General features: G+C 41.7%; 1 pseudogene; it reads left to right on the top strand.

Moving 5' to 3' along the window:
- The first annotated feature begins 7,202 nt into the window (after positions 1–7,202).
- LOC145404758 (5S ribosomal RNA) lies at positions 7,203–7,330 on the top strand (annotated as a pseudogene).
- Positions 7,331–14,656: the final 7,326 nt, after the last annotated feature.

Below are 14,656 nucleotides of genomic sequence, written 5' to 3'. Positions count from 1 at the left end.
GGGTAATGGTGTGACGCTGTTGTGATGATGGGACAGTGAAAACGAGGATACGTGAGGACTGAAGTAGCTCATGTGATGATGGTATCGATGAGGTGGTGGTGGTGTGTAGGTGGTGATGGAGTGACGATGGTGTGGTGGAGAGAGTATGGTTGCTTTGTGGTAAGAGATATAATGAGAAGCCACAACGACTGAAGTAGGCCACCTTATGTGAGGACGGTGTGCACGCTGTTGGTGATGTACAAGTGATGATGATGATGATGATAACGATGTGGTGGTAATGATGGTGTGACAAGAAGATGGTGTGATAGGGAAGAACCGTGAATACTGAAGTGGAAGTAGTTTATGTGGTGACAGTGTGAAGACGCTAATAATGGGCCCGTGGTGATGGGATGAAGATGGCGTGGTGGTGATGGTGGTGGTGTGTTGGGAGAATGAGTAAGGAAAGACGTGAAGGCTGAGGCTGCTTATATCGCGATGGTGTGAAGTTTATGTGGTGATTGTAGTGAAGGATGGCTATATTGAAGGTTTCTGAGGAAAATGTCGCTGTGAAGAGGAAAAGATGCGACCAGTGAGGTGAGTAAGACTATGCGAAGCTCCTTTTTTGTGACGATTGTGGTAGTGGTGGTGTTGACAGTGTTGCCCTGATTGCGGTTGTGGTGGCAGTGTTGCGTTGACTGTGGTGTTGGCGGCAATGTTACGTTGACTGTGGTGGTGCTGGCAGTGATATGGTTGCAGTGGTGGTGGCAGGAATATAGTTGTGATGGTGGCAAGCATACTGTGGTTATGGCAGGGATATGGTTGTGGTTATGGCAGGCATATGGTTGCGGTGGAGGTGGCAGGGGTTTGGTTTTGGTGGTGGTGGGAGGGATATGGCTCTGGTGGTGGAAGAGATAGTTTTGGTGGTGGCAGGGATATGGTTGTGGTGGGTGCTGTGATACTGCTGTGGAGGTGAAATGAAGGATTTAGTTGTCGTGGTGGTATGAGGGATATAGTTGTGGTGGTGGCTATGGTTCCGGCCAGTGTTGAAGATGTATTGGTTATACTGGCATGGGAGGTGACTGAGGTTGCTCCGATGTGGCAGTGTTATGGTGATGGTAGTGGCGTGTTGTGGCGATGGTGGCGGCTGTTGTAGTGATGGGGGTGGCGGTGTTATGATGATGGTGGCGGCAGTGTTATGGTGAAGGAGGCGGCATTGTTAAGATGGTGGTGGAGGTAGTGGCAATATATGGTGGTGGCGGTAGTTGTGGAAGTGTTGTGGTGAAGGTGATGGTGGTGTTGGTGGTCGTGGTGGTGTAGGCAGTGTTAAGTTGACTGTGGTTGTGTAGGCAGTGTTACGTTGGCTGCTATGGCGGTGGTGGCGGTGTGGTAGACGTGGTGGTGGTGGCGTTGTGGAAGACGTGGTGGCGGTGGCGTTGTGGAAGACGTGGTGGTGGTGGTGGTGTGGTAGGCGTGGTGGTGGTGGTGGTGTGGTAGGCGTGGTGGTGGTAGTGGTGGTGGTGGCAGGAGGAGATTATGACCGCCACTGTTACATTCACTGGGTCTCTGTTTACGCTGGCTAGGCGTTTATACAGACCTTACCTAAACACGGGTTTCACCTCACCTTCCCTCCCTCTCCCTGTGACATACGAACTCTCTCTCTCTCTCTTCTCTCTCTCTCTCTCTCTCGGTGTGTTTGTGTGTGTGTGTGTGTGTGTGTGTGTGTGTGTGTGTGTGTGTGTGTGTGTTTGTACAGTATATATATATATATATATATATATATATATATATATATATATATATATATATATATATATATATATATATATATATACTGAGAGAGAGAGAGAGATTAAGTAACAAACTGAGACGTATTTATGAATGTTAGTAAACATACATTTACAAACACATTGAAACTGATACACAACCTCAGCCCTTGCACACAAAAGCTGGGTAGTTTCTGGCCAAGTGTGGAGTGGTAAGAGGTGAGTATGAGAAGATGAAGTAGAGTGGAGAAGTAAGAAGAGACGATGAGACAATATGTAGTAGTATGGAGTGCAAAAAGGTGAAGATGGAGAGACTGAGGAAGTAGTGTGGAGTGGTACGAGGTGAGGATGGAGAGAAGTTGAAGTAGTACGGAGTGCTAAAACGTGAAGATGGAGAGACTGAGGAAGTGGTGTGGTGTGGTATGAAATGAGGATGGAGAGAAGATAAAGCAGTGTGGAGTGGTATGAGATGAGGATGGAGTTGAAGCAGTAAGGAGTGGTTAAATGCGTGGATGGAGAGAAGATGAGCAGTATGGAGAGGTAAGAGGCGAAGATGGAGAGAAGATGAAGTGGTATGAAGTGGTAAGTGGCGAGAATGAAGAGCTGTAGTAGTGTGGGGTGGTAATAAGCAAAGATGGAGGGTTGACGCAGTATGAAATGGTAAGAGCCGAGGATGGAGAGAAGATAAAGACTTACGAGAGAAGATTAATGTTTATCGGTACCGCAACGGTCATCACGGCAGACAGACAGTTTTTGCTACCTAAAATACGACAGGCAACTATGATATTCTACCAAGGTCCCCAGTTGTGCTCCTGACTGAATAGGGACATGAGGTTGGGGAGAGGAGGAGAATAATAGTTAGATGGGTACTGGCAGAGATGGGAGGGCTGGAGGTGTTTGACGGGTCGACGTTGTGTAAGAGGATTCTGTTCGCCTGACACTGAAATACCAGGAGGTGAAAGATGAGTTAGTATGGTATGTAAAATATCAGTGTGATTTTATAGTGTGGTTACAGACATACTGTTTTTCATGGGATGGCTTTGGTGTGACGCTAAGAACGTAATTCTCGTTGACTCAGAAGTTTGCTATAGTTCTTTCACCTTAACTTGGCCTAGACTTCATACTTTCAGATCTTATTTCAAGCAGCTCAGTGGAAGGAAACGACAATGCTAGGGCTCTTCAGTCTATCCACAGCACTTCTTCGTGACTAGCAAGCTATACGCGTCAAGTTGTTACAACTCGGAATTCAAACTGGAGATATGGCAATTTCAGCCAAAGTTAATGTAAAAAAAATTGTGACACTGATTTCTTCTTATTTATACTTCGCATTAGACAATAATTCTTCTGTGCTGTGTTTTATGTCTGTAATATGGACACTAATGGCTAAATAATGTGCTAAAGAGTATTAATGACTCGTATTTTCGTCGGTTAAGAGCCTTTCTAGCACTTCTTCCAAACCTACTTATTATCTTATCTGGTACGTTAATACTTTTGTACAATTTTTCTTTTTGCATCAATGTTCATGTAAAAAAAAAAAATAATGTACAGACAGTAATAAGCTGTGATATGCAAAATAAAAAGCTAAGAAGAGGTGCTAGAAAGCCTCCTAAGCCGATAACAATACGGCCCGATGTGTCCTACTACGAAATTTGTAGATAAGAAGATCTAGTATACCTTCAAAGCCCATGCGAATACGACCCTGAAATATATACGATCGAAAATTTAATCTTCCCATGGATGAAAAGTATGATATCACCATGTTCCCGATATGTGAATCTAAGAATACGTATCGAAAATGGTTTATTATGTATCTAGGGAATGTTCAGTAACGTCTGTTCGTTTTCTGTATTTGAGTTAACGTGAATTTTATGTTCTGTTAGGCTCCAAACCATATCACAAGCACCACTCTTAATTTGAAAGATGAGTTATGTTGGCACTTACCTTAACCAGATTACGGACGCTCTCAGGCTCCATGGACTTACTTTTAGGTGAATATAATGGTCTGGTGTTAGCAAGAGTAGAATACCGGATTTGTCTTGACCAGGAAATGGTGAATAATGAAGTCACTTTACATCGTACTATGAGTTATCATTTGAAGAGACCACCCGACACTGATATGACAAAATAATTCATCATTAGATTACCTCCATTTGCTAAAGCAGTTAATTTATTATACTGTAATGGAACTCTGTACTGTACTGTTCTTTCGGGTGCTAACACATTTGTATTTATACCAATCGTATTGCTACGCCATATATTTGAGCTTTTTATTTGAAAATATACCTCAGAGACAGAAAAGGATCATATTATGGATAATGATGGGTATGATTATACTTATTATAACAAAAGGCCAAACAGTAAGATATTTACCATCATACCTTTATATACAAAATATATATCTTCGACAACCTAGTTGCTGACTTGGTGCTTTACAATTTATATTAATCTTTACTTTTAGCTGCGGACGATATATACTGCACTGCTTCGTACTATTTGTGACGAAATATCCAAATCCGAAACTCCTCCCGGAAGCCTTCTATAGTCTTTTATTTAAATCTCCTTTCATCATCATGATGGAATATAACCAGCCTCCTCCAAATCCAATTAACAGTATACCAGTTCGACATTGCTAACACATCTTGCTTTCCTCCTGCGCCAATGTATACATTAGCAATATAAGCACAGGTTCTATCAGCGCTATGAAAATCAGTTTAAAAATTACAGAACCTGATTCTGCACCAAAGAAGTAAATTACAGGTACAGAAGCAATAAAAGTTTCACTATGAAATATGAAGCCAAACATGCCCCCAAGCAACACTTTCAAAACAATACCTGCTGTAAAACATAATCAACACCTATTTCCTGCTACTGACCAAAAACTGTGTACTTACCTTACAGCGAACTAACGTTCTGAAAAATAAGGTTTAGATTAACATATCGATTACACAAATTTCTGCATTCGTATATGTTATCTAATTATTTACTATTACGATTTACGTATGAAGGTACGGAAGTAACGAACTAGCAGCCGTTTACACTAAATCTACTTTCGTCACGTAACCCAGACTTTTAAAATCTTGTTAACAGTAAGTTACTGCTCTAAAAGCATGACAACTTACAAACTGCCATCCGCAAATCCGAATGCTGAAAAATGCTTAGGATAAATACCTGTAGACGGCATGAGGGTAATTTACGAAAAAAAAGGAGGGGGGGGGGGGTTCTACCAAGTCAGTTCTTTTCCCAGAATACGCCACGAAACCACTGACTTCAAATCAAGGTTACCAAATATACTGCTGGTGAACAGGGAGAAGATGGAAACAAGCTTGGTACAAGAGTTTGACTGACACGGAAATGAAACACAAAACAGGAAGTGCTAATCATGATATAGCCGGTTCCTTCTTGTACTGAAGTCCCGCATCTTTTTAATTTTCAATGCTGACTGAAACTGCGTGAATCGGCAACACTGCATCCATCAACCTCCTCCGACCTTCCCCCTATCGTCTACCTTTACTCCCTTCTTTCAGTCTCTATCTACACTCATACAGCGAAAGGGAGCACTGTGTGTGTGTGTGTGTGTGTGTGTGTGTGTGTGTGTGTGTGTGTGTGTGTGTGTGTGTGTGTGTGTGTGTGTGTGTGTGTGTGTGTGTGTGTGTGTGTGTGTGTGTGTGTGTGTGTGTGTGTGTGTGTGTGTGTGTGTGTGTGTGTGTGTGTGTGTGTGTGTGTGTGTGTGTGTGTGTGTGTGTGTGTGTGTGTGTGTGTGTGTGTGTGTGTGTGTGTGTGTGTGTGTGTGTGTGTGTGTGTGTGTGTGTGTGTGTGTGTGTGTGTGTGTGTGTGTGTGTGTGTGTGTGTGTGTGTGTGTGTGTGTGTGTGTGTGTGTGTGTGTGTGTGTGTGTGTGTGTGTGTGTGTGTGTGTGTGTGTGTGTGTGTGTGTGTGTGTGTGTGTGTGTGTGTGTGTGTGTGTGTGTGTGTGTGTGTGTGTGTGTGTGTGTGTGTGTGTGTGTGTGTGTGTGTGTGTGTGTGTGTGTGTGTGTGTGTGTGTGTGTGTGTGTGTGTGTGTGTGTGTGTGTGTGTGTGTGTGTGTGTGTGTGTGTGTGTGTGTGTGTGTGTGTGTGTGTGTGTGTGTGTGTGTGTGTGAACGAGAGAGAGAGAGAGAGAGAGAGAGAGAGAGAGAGAGAGAGAGAGAGAGAGAGAGAAAATCTGGAACGAGAAAACAGCAGGGTTCGTGAATAAAAATCGTCCACATCTAGTCAAAAGGGCAAAGTTACTATCACTGTGTGTCTTGATTTTCCAGCATCACTATGTGCTGAAGCGAGGGAAATATATCCATATACAAACTGAAGCCTATATAATACACTGTCAGTATATGCTTATAATTCTTTCATCTCCATGCTTTCCGTTTATCGCATCCCAGCTCTAATTCTGAAGACACACACATTACCAACGAAAGAGTTTTGTTGACACGCTATATAGGGTGTTCCAGGATTTGACGAACTACCTTCTGGTCATTTGGAGCCAGATTTAGAGCAAAAATTGGCATATTAAAATGGATCTAATTTTCAGCCGTAGCAAAACATCACTTACAAATGACCATATGGGCGAAAATTATGTCTCTCATAAGTCACGCCTAAGGTTACCAATAATTGTAGTATGGTAACCGATGAGCAGCGGACCCATTTTGATATCACATTTTTAAAACTTAAAATTAGTCCTACAATCACCTGAAGTTAGTAGCTACGACAAGGCTCGGAGCACCCTGAATGAATACCCACAACAAAAACAGTTTCACTGTGGGTCTACTGAAGTTCTGCTGTGTATGTCTCCCTGGTCTCCATCTTTTTCACCCTCGCCTCTCTCACTCAGCAAAGAGACTCACCTTGCAGATGGAAAAACAATGTCCATATACTGATATATTGATAATACCACAATTACAGCTTCTATGTAGGTGTGATTCTTCTGTCAACCTACTTTCGTGACACTGATCTCCACCCCTTTTGCTCCACTGGGATTACACCTACATGTGCCCACATACTAAAATGGTGTTTTTTTGTGAAGACACTCTTGAATTGTTATTATCATCCACTAAAATATATACAACAAACATTTACATTACATACATACTGAGTACTGGCAGCGGTACTTGGCGCTCCCCGGGTAAAACTCTATGATCGTGCCTGGGACCCTGGATGGCCACCACCCCTGTGGGAGAAGGCCCCCGAGATCTCATTTTACCCAATGAACCTGTGTTCCTCCTTGAGCTCATTTTCCTGAGGATATATTCCCCATGGACCTATTCCTACCATGGACCTATTTTCCAACTACTCACCCACCCACCAACCCTACCCGACCACCCCACCCATCCTGCCCATCCCACCAGTCCGTCCACCCATCCGACCCATTATAGTTAATTATGATGTGGCTTAGAAAAACAACAGCGATAACTGACTACCATGTTTCCACCATGTTGACGATTATTTCTAATTAGATCTGATCTTTACACCGCTTCCCGTCCGATCAGCGAAGTTAAGCAACGTTGGGTCTGGTTAGTACTTGGATGGGTGACCGCCTGGGAACACCAGATGCTGTTGGCATAACGTTCTCCCTACGTGTCACGTGGGGTTGGTGGAGGATTAGTGCCCCTCCCTGTAAAACAATTAACTCTAAGCCCTTGGCCACCCCGTTTGGGATACATGGCGTCTGGCAGTGTGTGTGTGAGATCTGATCTTGGCCATCCGGGAAGCCACTTTAGCAACTGTTTGTACAGTAATCATTTAAATTTGTCGTAAAAAGTTACACCTGCTGGAGTAGTTAAAGAATTCATATGCATTTCCACGACATTACATATATATATACTGTATATATATATATATATATATATATATATATATATATATATATATATATATATATATATATATATATATATATAACCTCTCTCTCTCTCTCTCTCTCTCTCTCTCCCTCTCTCTCTCTCTCTCTCTCTCTCTCTATATATATATATATATATATATATATATATAATTATCTGCCTGCTCCCCGTCGTTTACGTCCTAACTCGCCTTTCTCGGAAAAGACTCAACGTTTATGCTTTTGCCTGTATTAGCGGCGCAACGCTGAGCATCCCTGGAAGTTCCATCTCCACCAAAGCCAGCCATTTCTCCTGGGGTGGTCGTTATGTTTTAATCGATGTTAAGCCCAAATAAAGATGGGTGATGCGCTTTAGTATGCGCATCTTTGGTTGGAATTTTTAAATATTATCATCCTAAATAACATAATAATAATAATAATAATAATAATAATAATAATAATAATAACAATAATCTATCTATCAATTGCCAGACGCCTTAATCCCGTAAGGGATGACCACAAACAAATAGCCTCCTTGTCGCCCTGTCCCCCGTCATTTCACTGCCCTTCTCCCAGCTCACACACACCCCTCTCTCATATACCTCTCCACTCCATCCCTCCACCCCATCCTTGGCCTCTCCCTCCATCTCCTCCCCTCCACATCACTCACATACACTCTCCTCGTCAGTCTCTCGCTCTCCATCCTCTCCACATGGCCAAACCACTTCAGTGTATATCTCCTAACGCTTCCTATCACATCCACATCCACCCCACGACGCTCCTTCACTTCTTCATTTTCAGTCTTGTCTCTCCAAGTAATAATAATAATAATAATAATAATAATAATAATAATAATAATGATGATGATAATAATAACAATAATAATGGCCTATAGTTCTTTCACTTCTGCTTGGCGAAGATTGTCGTCTTTTTGCATCTTATTTACAGCGGCTCTGTGGCAAAATGAGACTATTCTATAACTGTACGTACTTTCATAGTTTTCTTCGCGACTAACACCGTATTCATGTGAAAATTTACCCTAGTTAAAGACAAGAGCATAGCAATAATGAAAGGGTTAATGGAGACATTTAGCAACCCCTGAATTACGACAGACATCCACTGTAATGAACAAAATCTGCTACAGGTATCATGGATAATAATAAATCCGCCAACGTTCTTAAGAGCTTAACTAAAAATTAAGAAAATTACAGAGCTGAGGATAGAGCTATTAGATGCAGACCAAACAACACTTGGGGAGGTCACAGTGTGACGTAAAACTGAACAGAGAGGCTGCTTAAGATAAAGCAGCGTAGAAAAGCCGCCATTAGGTGCGCATGGCCGGCGCATGCAAGCATGTTGACGCCTTTATAAGAGAAACAAGACAAAACGAAATTGTTGATAGATGTGATATATCTTTAAACTTATCCAACTTTATGACTGCGTTTTAATATAATAACTGATAAATGTTGGGCTCTTTAACCACAGCTGACTGATAAACTTATCTTGATGATGATGACAGCAATAATAATAATAATAATAATAATAATAATAATAATAATAACAGTGATGCTATAATTTAGTAAAATTTGACTGTTAATCAGGAAGCAATACTGTGACCAACACAGGCTGATGATCCTGTCCATAATGATAGCGGGTGTCAGTGTGTTCATGGCAACTGACATAGGGCGACGTACCCTACCACCTAAACAGAAGCGAGTACCATATGACAGTCCCTCAGTTTACGCTACGTGCTCTCTCCATAGTCCCTCCATATTATCTGCTCCTCCTCCTCCTCCACCTTCGACTTCTCCATGCTTCTCCTGCTTTATGCTCCTATACTCCTCCTCTCTGCTCTCATCCTATTCCCACTAAATTACACTCTACTGCTACTTCCCTTTCTTCCTCCTCATATCAGTTTCTCCTTCCTTCTGCTTCTCCTCTGGTTCCTCCTAATCTCTGCTTTCTCCATATATTACAGTATCTTCCTCCTTCTCCTCCTCCTCTTCCTCCTCCTCTCTTGCACCCAAGTCCTCCCACATTATGAACTCATCTCTGCTCCTGTCATTTCTTCCTCCTCTCCCCTCAACCTCTCTGCACCTCTTCTCTACTCCTACTCCACTCTGTTCTGCTCTCCACAGTCCTCCCACATTATGTACACTCCTCTATATTCCTCCACCTCCTTTCTACACGTCTCTGTTCCTCCTCTCTCTTTCTCTCTGTTCTCTCTGTAGTATTTCCTCCCACATAATATATTCTTTTTTGTTCCTTTTCCTCCTACCTCGCTTCTGTTCTCTCTCTCTCTCTCTCTCTCTCTCTCTCTCTCTCTCTTCATTCTCTTCCTTTCCTCGCAGTTCCCCTCTCTATTCCACATCTTCCCCATCCTTCCCGCCTCTCCTCCACATCCTCCTCGTCATTTCCCTCTCTCTTCCACACCTTCCTCTTCCTCCTTCCCTCCTCCTCCATACCTTCTTCCTCCTCCTCCTCCTCCATACCTTCCTCCTCCTCCTCCACATCCTCCACCTGTCTCCCTCGTTACCAATAAGCGCATTACACCAGCACGCACCAAGCTAGGTAGGGACAAGATGAGCACCACCTAACCCGATAATAAGAGATGAGCAGAAAGAGAGAGGGAATAAACTGGGGAGGGATAATGAGAGAGAGAGAGAGAGAGAGAGAGAGAGAGAGAGAGAGAGAAATTGCTGGCTAACAGATGATTTGGAAAGAGAGTTACTATTCCTATTTTGGATAAGGAAACGATACCACACCCTTGGGCGGGAAATTGGTGGGTGGCAGTGATGGTGGTGAAAAGGGAGGTGACTCGGAGGCGGTGGATTGATGAGAGAGAGAGAGAGAGAGAGAGAGAGAGAGAGAGAGAGAGAGAGAGAGAGAGAGAGAGAGAGAGAGAGAGAGAGAGAGAGAGAGAGAGAGAGAGAGAGAGAGAGAGAGAGAGAGAGAGAGAGAGAGAGAGAGAGAGAGAGAGAGAGAGAGAGAGAGAGAGAGAGAGAGAGAGAGAGAGAGAGAGAGAGAGAGAGCGATTAATTGTACTGAAATATTATTGACAGTAGTGTATCGATTAAAAAACAAAAATAAAAGAAAATGAGACAAGAGGTGTAAGAGATGAGGAGAAAGAAGAAGCATAAACTTCTTCTAGGATTATAAACAAATGAGGATAAAGGAATAAATATGCGTTGTGTTTCATTAATTTATCGGAAACCAAAGACAAGAAAGAGGAGGGGAGAAAAAATCAACGGTGGACAAAAATAAAAAGATGAACACAAAGATCATATTAGTGTTCTAGCAATAATTACTGATGAAGGGGGGAATGCAGAGAGAAATATCAATTGCAAAACGTCATCAACAATAAAGAGATGGAGTAAAAGACGGAATTAACCCAAACAGGATTATATTATTAGAGAAATCAGGGTAGGAAGGAGAACAAAAAATTGTTACGGAAACAGTAAGAGTCCGTGAGACATAAAGAAATATCTGCCGTAATAATTTCATCAACAAAATGGCAATAAGGATAGGAAAAGAAGGGAGGAATAAATGTGCACTGGAGCAATAATAAGCAGGACGAGGAATAGAGGAAAAAATTGGAACATGTCATTATGGTGTATCGATAACGAGAGACCGGGAGACTAAGGGAAGAAATAAATCTGCGCTGCGACATGTCATTAGTGTAGCAATTTACTGTGCTTAATCGTGGGTAAACTTAATCACAGAGTTTGATAAGGCCATTAATGTCGCAGGGAAGACGAGATGATTTTGGTTCTCGTATGTCATTAGGATCTGCGGAAAAATTCACATAAATAGCATTAACAAGTTCGTTTAATTTAGATGCTGTATATCTCATGCATTTGTAATCTTGCTATGTTAACAGAACTGAGTGACGGACAGTGAAGTAATGTGGGACCCAAGAAATGTCGCGGTGAAGGGAATGAAGAAGGCTGTGAAAATATTGCAGAGTGAGAGGCCAGCAGGTTTTGAGGGGGTACATGCAGAAATGGCAATAAAATGAAAAGAACGCCATGAACTGTTTGCCGAAAATCTGTGAAAAACTTGGATAAATGGAGCTGAAGAAGAGTGTAATGTATGACCTGTGTGCAAAATTTATCGAAGCAAAGGTCTATTGAGTGTTGTAGGTACAATTTATTGTGATAGAAAAGGTTAAGATGTGTTACAATACCTGCTGAGTGATGACCAAGATAGACTGTAGTACGGTGAGGGATAGGCCTAATTAAATAAAATACTGATAGTTCGAAAGACATTGAAGAAAGAATATCTGACGAATAGAAAGTTACTAAAGTTATGAAAAAATAAAATACAACACTGAGATGGAGGAATTATGGACAATTTATGGAGGTATGAAAAGAAAGCTACTGAATACGACAAATTTTTTGTGGTGGAAGCATTTGTAAATGTTGATGGATGTCTGGGTAATTGATACAATACTAGTACTGATGGGAGACATACAGTAACTAACTGGTGTCCGGGTTCCCCCTTGTCTGTTCATACCAGTGCTAGAGTAAAACAAGGCTATGCCATGTCCTCATGCTGTATTAGTTCACAGAAAAGTAAAAAAAAAGAAAAGCTACGGGGTTAGGAGTGAAACTGATGATGAATGGCAAGAGCTACTTCCGATCTGATATATGCAGATGATAATATGTTGCTAGCTAACCGTGAAGAGAATCTATGAATACCGGTTCAGAGGTTAGCGATGCTTGTGTGCGTCGAATCTGAACGAGTAGTGACTCACAGTGTGTTGCACTGGACAGTGAGGACAGACTGGAAGTGGTGGAAGAGTTTAACTCTTACGGTGCTGTGAGAAGAAGGGATGAGGATGAGGATGAGGATGAGAAGCATATGTACACGAACCGGGAAGAACATAGACCAAATGCCTTGGCATGAAAAAGAACATTACCGATAAGTAGGGAGGCCGTAAGATGACTGCATGTGGGGTATGTTGTTCCCACGTCAGCACGCAGATGTCAGTTTTTTAGCAGTATGAGTAGAAAAAAATCACTGACAGCAATGGACAGGTCTATAAAGGAGTTAAGTAGGTTGCTTAAGAAGGATAGGGTAAGAAAAGCAGACACATCCGAACGATGTGATGTATGGAAGTCTAATGAAGAAAGAACAGAATTCTGCGCTTAAATGGCAATGTCACATACAGCCTATATGAAATGGCGGCGAAAAGAATGTGTATGAATGGATTTGAGGATACAAAACGCGGAAGGGCAGGAATTATGCGAGTTGATGTGGTTACTGAGATGCGAGTGAGTGGAATATGAATAATGGGAACACCAAAAAACTCATGGAGGGTAGAAATGGGAGGATGAAGTACAGTATATGGTGTAAATGAAGGACATTCTGGTTTTATCCCTATTTTAACTCTGCAATTGACGAAAAGACATCCATACCACGTGTGTGTGTGTGTGTGTGTGTGTGTGTGTGTGTGTGTGTGTGTGTGTGTGTGTGTGTGTGTGTGTGTGTGTGTGTGTGTGTGTGTGTGTGTGTGTGTGTGTGTGTGTGTGTGTGTGTGTGTGTGTGTGTGTGTGTGTGTGTGTGTGTGTGTGTGTGTGTGTGTGTGTGTGTGTAATTTTAGATCTTTGGGGTACAGCAAATATTTCAGGAGGTTGAGTGGTGACTAAATAGATGTGTGGTCCACATCACTGAGCAATACTGAAAGTTCTCTTACTTTAGTGCTTTTTTGTTCCAATTTCTGAACCTGTACAACACCATGCAATAGTGAGGAACAAGAAGACGACGATGATTACAGTGATACAAGCAATTATCATTCTACCACTTCTGAATAGTAATTCCATGCAACAGTTTGAAATATGACAAAAATGATGATGATGAGGATGATGATGATGGCCCTTGCATTCGTAATTTTCCTGTTAAGTTTCAAAAAAGGATCTCCAGTTTCTCAGTGTGGAGGAAGAAGTCGGCCGCTACCTCCCCCAGACTTCCTTGTATACACAGATCCAAATATTTACCTGTACCTCTGCCTCTCCCTCAAAGCTGAATATACAGCACACACAACATTCCCTCTCCATCCCATTGCAAAGACAACATCTGGCAAGCCCCACGAGTGTCTTTAGCGTTTCTTCAGTCTGTACGTAGCGCCGGATGTTGTAGCACGAGTTTTTTTTTTTTTTCAGGCGAGATAAAAAAAAAAGGAGGGGGGGAGGATCTGGTGAAAAGGTATAGAATTCGTGAGCTTTTTAATCCAATGACTTTTTTTTTTTTTTACTTTCTGGTTAAATTCTGATAATTTTCTTCACTTTGGAGAGATATATCCGTTTGAGAAAGGGTTCATGGAGTTGATATCGTTACTATAAATGGCTACACACACACACACATACAAAAGCACTCACGATTCGTAAGGACGATGTTTAGCCATTCCGGAAAATAATAATAATAATAATAATAATAATAATAATAATAATAAAAGCATCTGGTGATCACGTACATATATCAACATTTTTTTTTTTCCTGTTTCCACTTTTTGATGTAGACGGATTTCAGTTCTTTCTCAAGATTTTCTCTCCTTTTGTATCCACCCAGTATGATGAAGGTGGCAACATAATTATCAGCATCAAAGCAAAAAAAATCTGGTAATTATGTACAGAATTCTTTTGTATCCACATGTGGATATTAAAGGTGGAAGTTTTGTTAACCAAGATCAACGGTATAAATTACACTCGGTATTTACATGGAAGTTAGTTTTCTTCCTGCCGTGTTCACCACTAGATATACATGATGATTTTTCGTCCTCAGCAAACAAACAACAACAGCAACTTTCATATATCATTATACATTTCTAAAGCTTTCCTCTCTTCCTTGTCCTAAGTAATTTTTCCCTTGTGTCAGCAGTTTGATGTGGATGGATTTTTTGTCACCTGTAATCAGGGAAATTTTAATACGTATACATTTTCAAAGATTTTCTCATCCTTCTGTACCCACCTAGGATGCCGAAGGTGGATACGTGGGCGTCAGGTTCAAAGAGAAAAAATGTGGCAATTACACACGGGATCCTTGAGGTTTTCACTACCTTCTATACCCAC

This window comes from Coenobita brevimanus, chromosome 64, assembly GCF_032717465.1.
Source record: "Coenobita brevimanus isolate Jiangsu-jjx chromosome 64, ASM3271746v2, whole genome shotgun sequence".
NCBI classification, from domain to species: Eukaryota; Metazoa; Arthropoda; class Malacostraca; order Decapoda; family Coenobitidae; genus Coenobita; species Coenobita brevimanus.
This window is presented reverse-complemented; position numbering and strand designations above follow the sequence as displayed.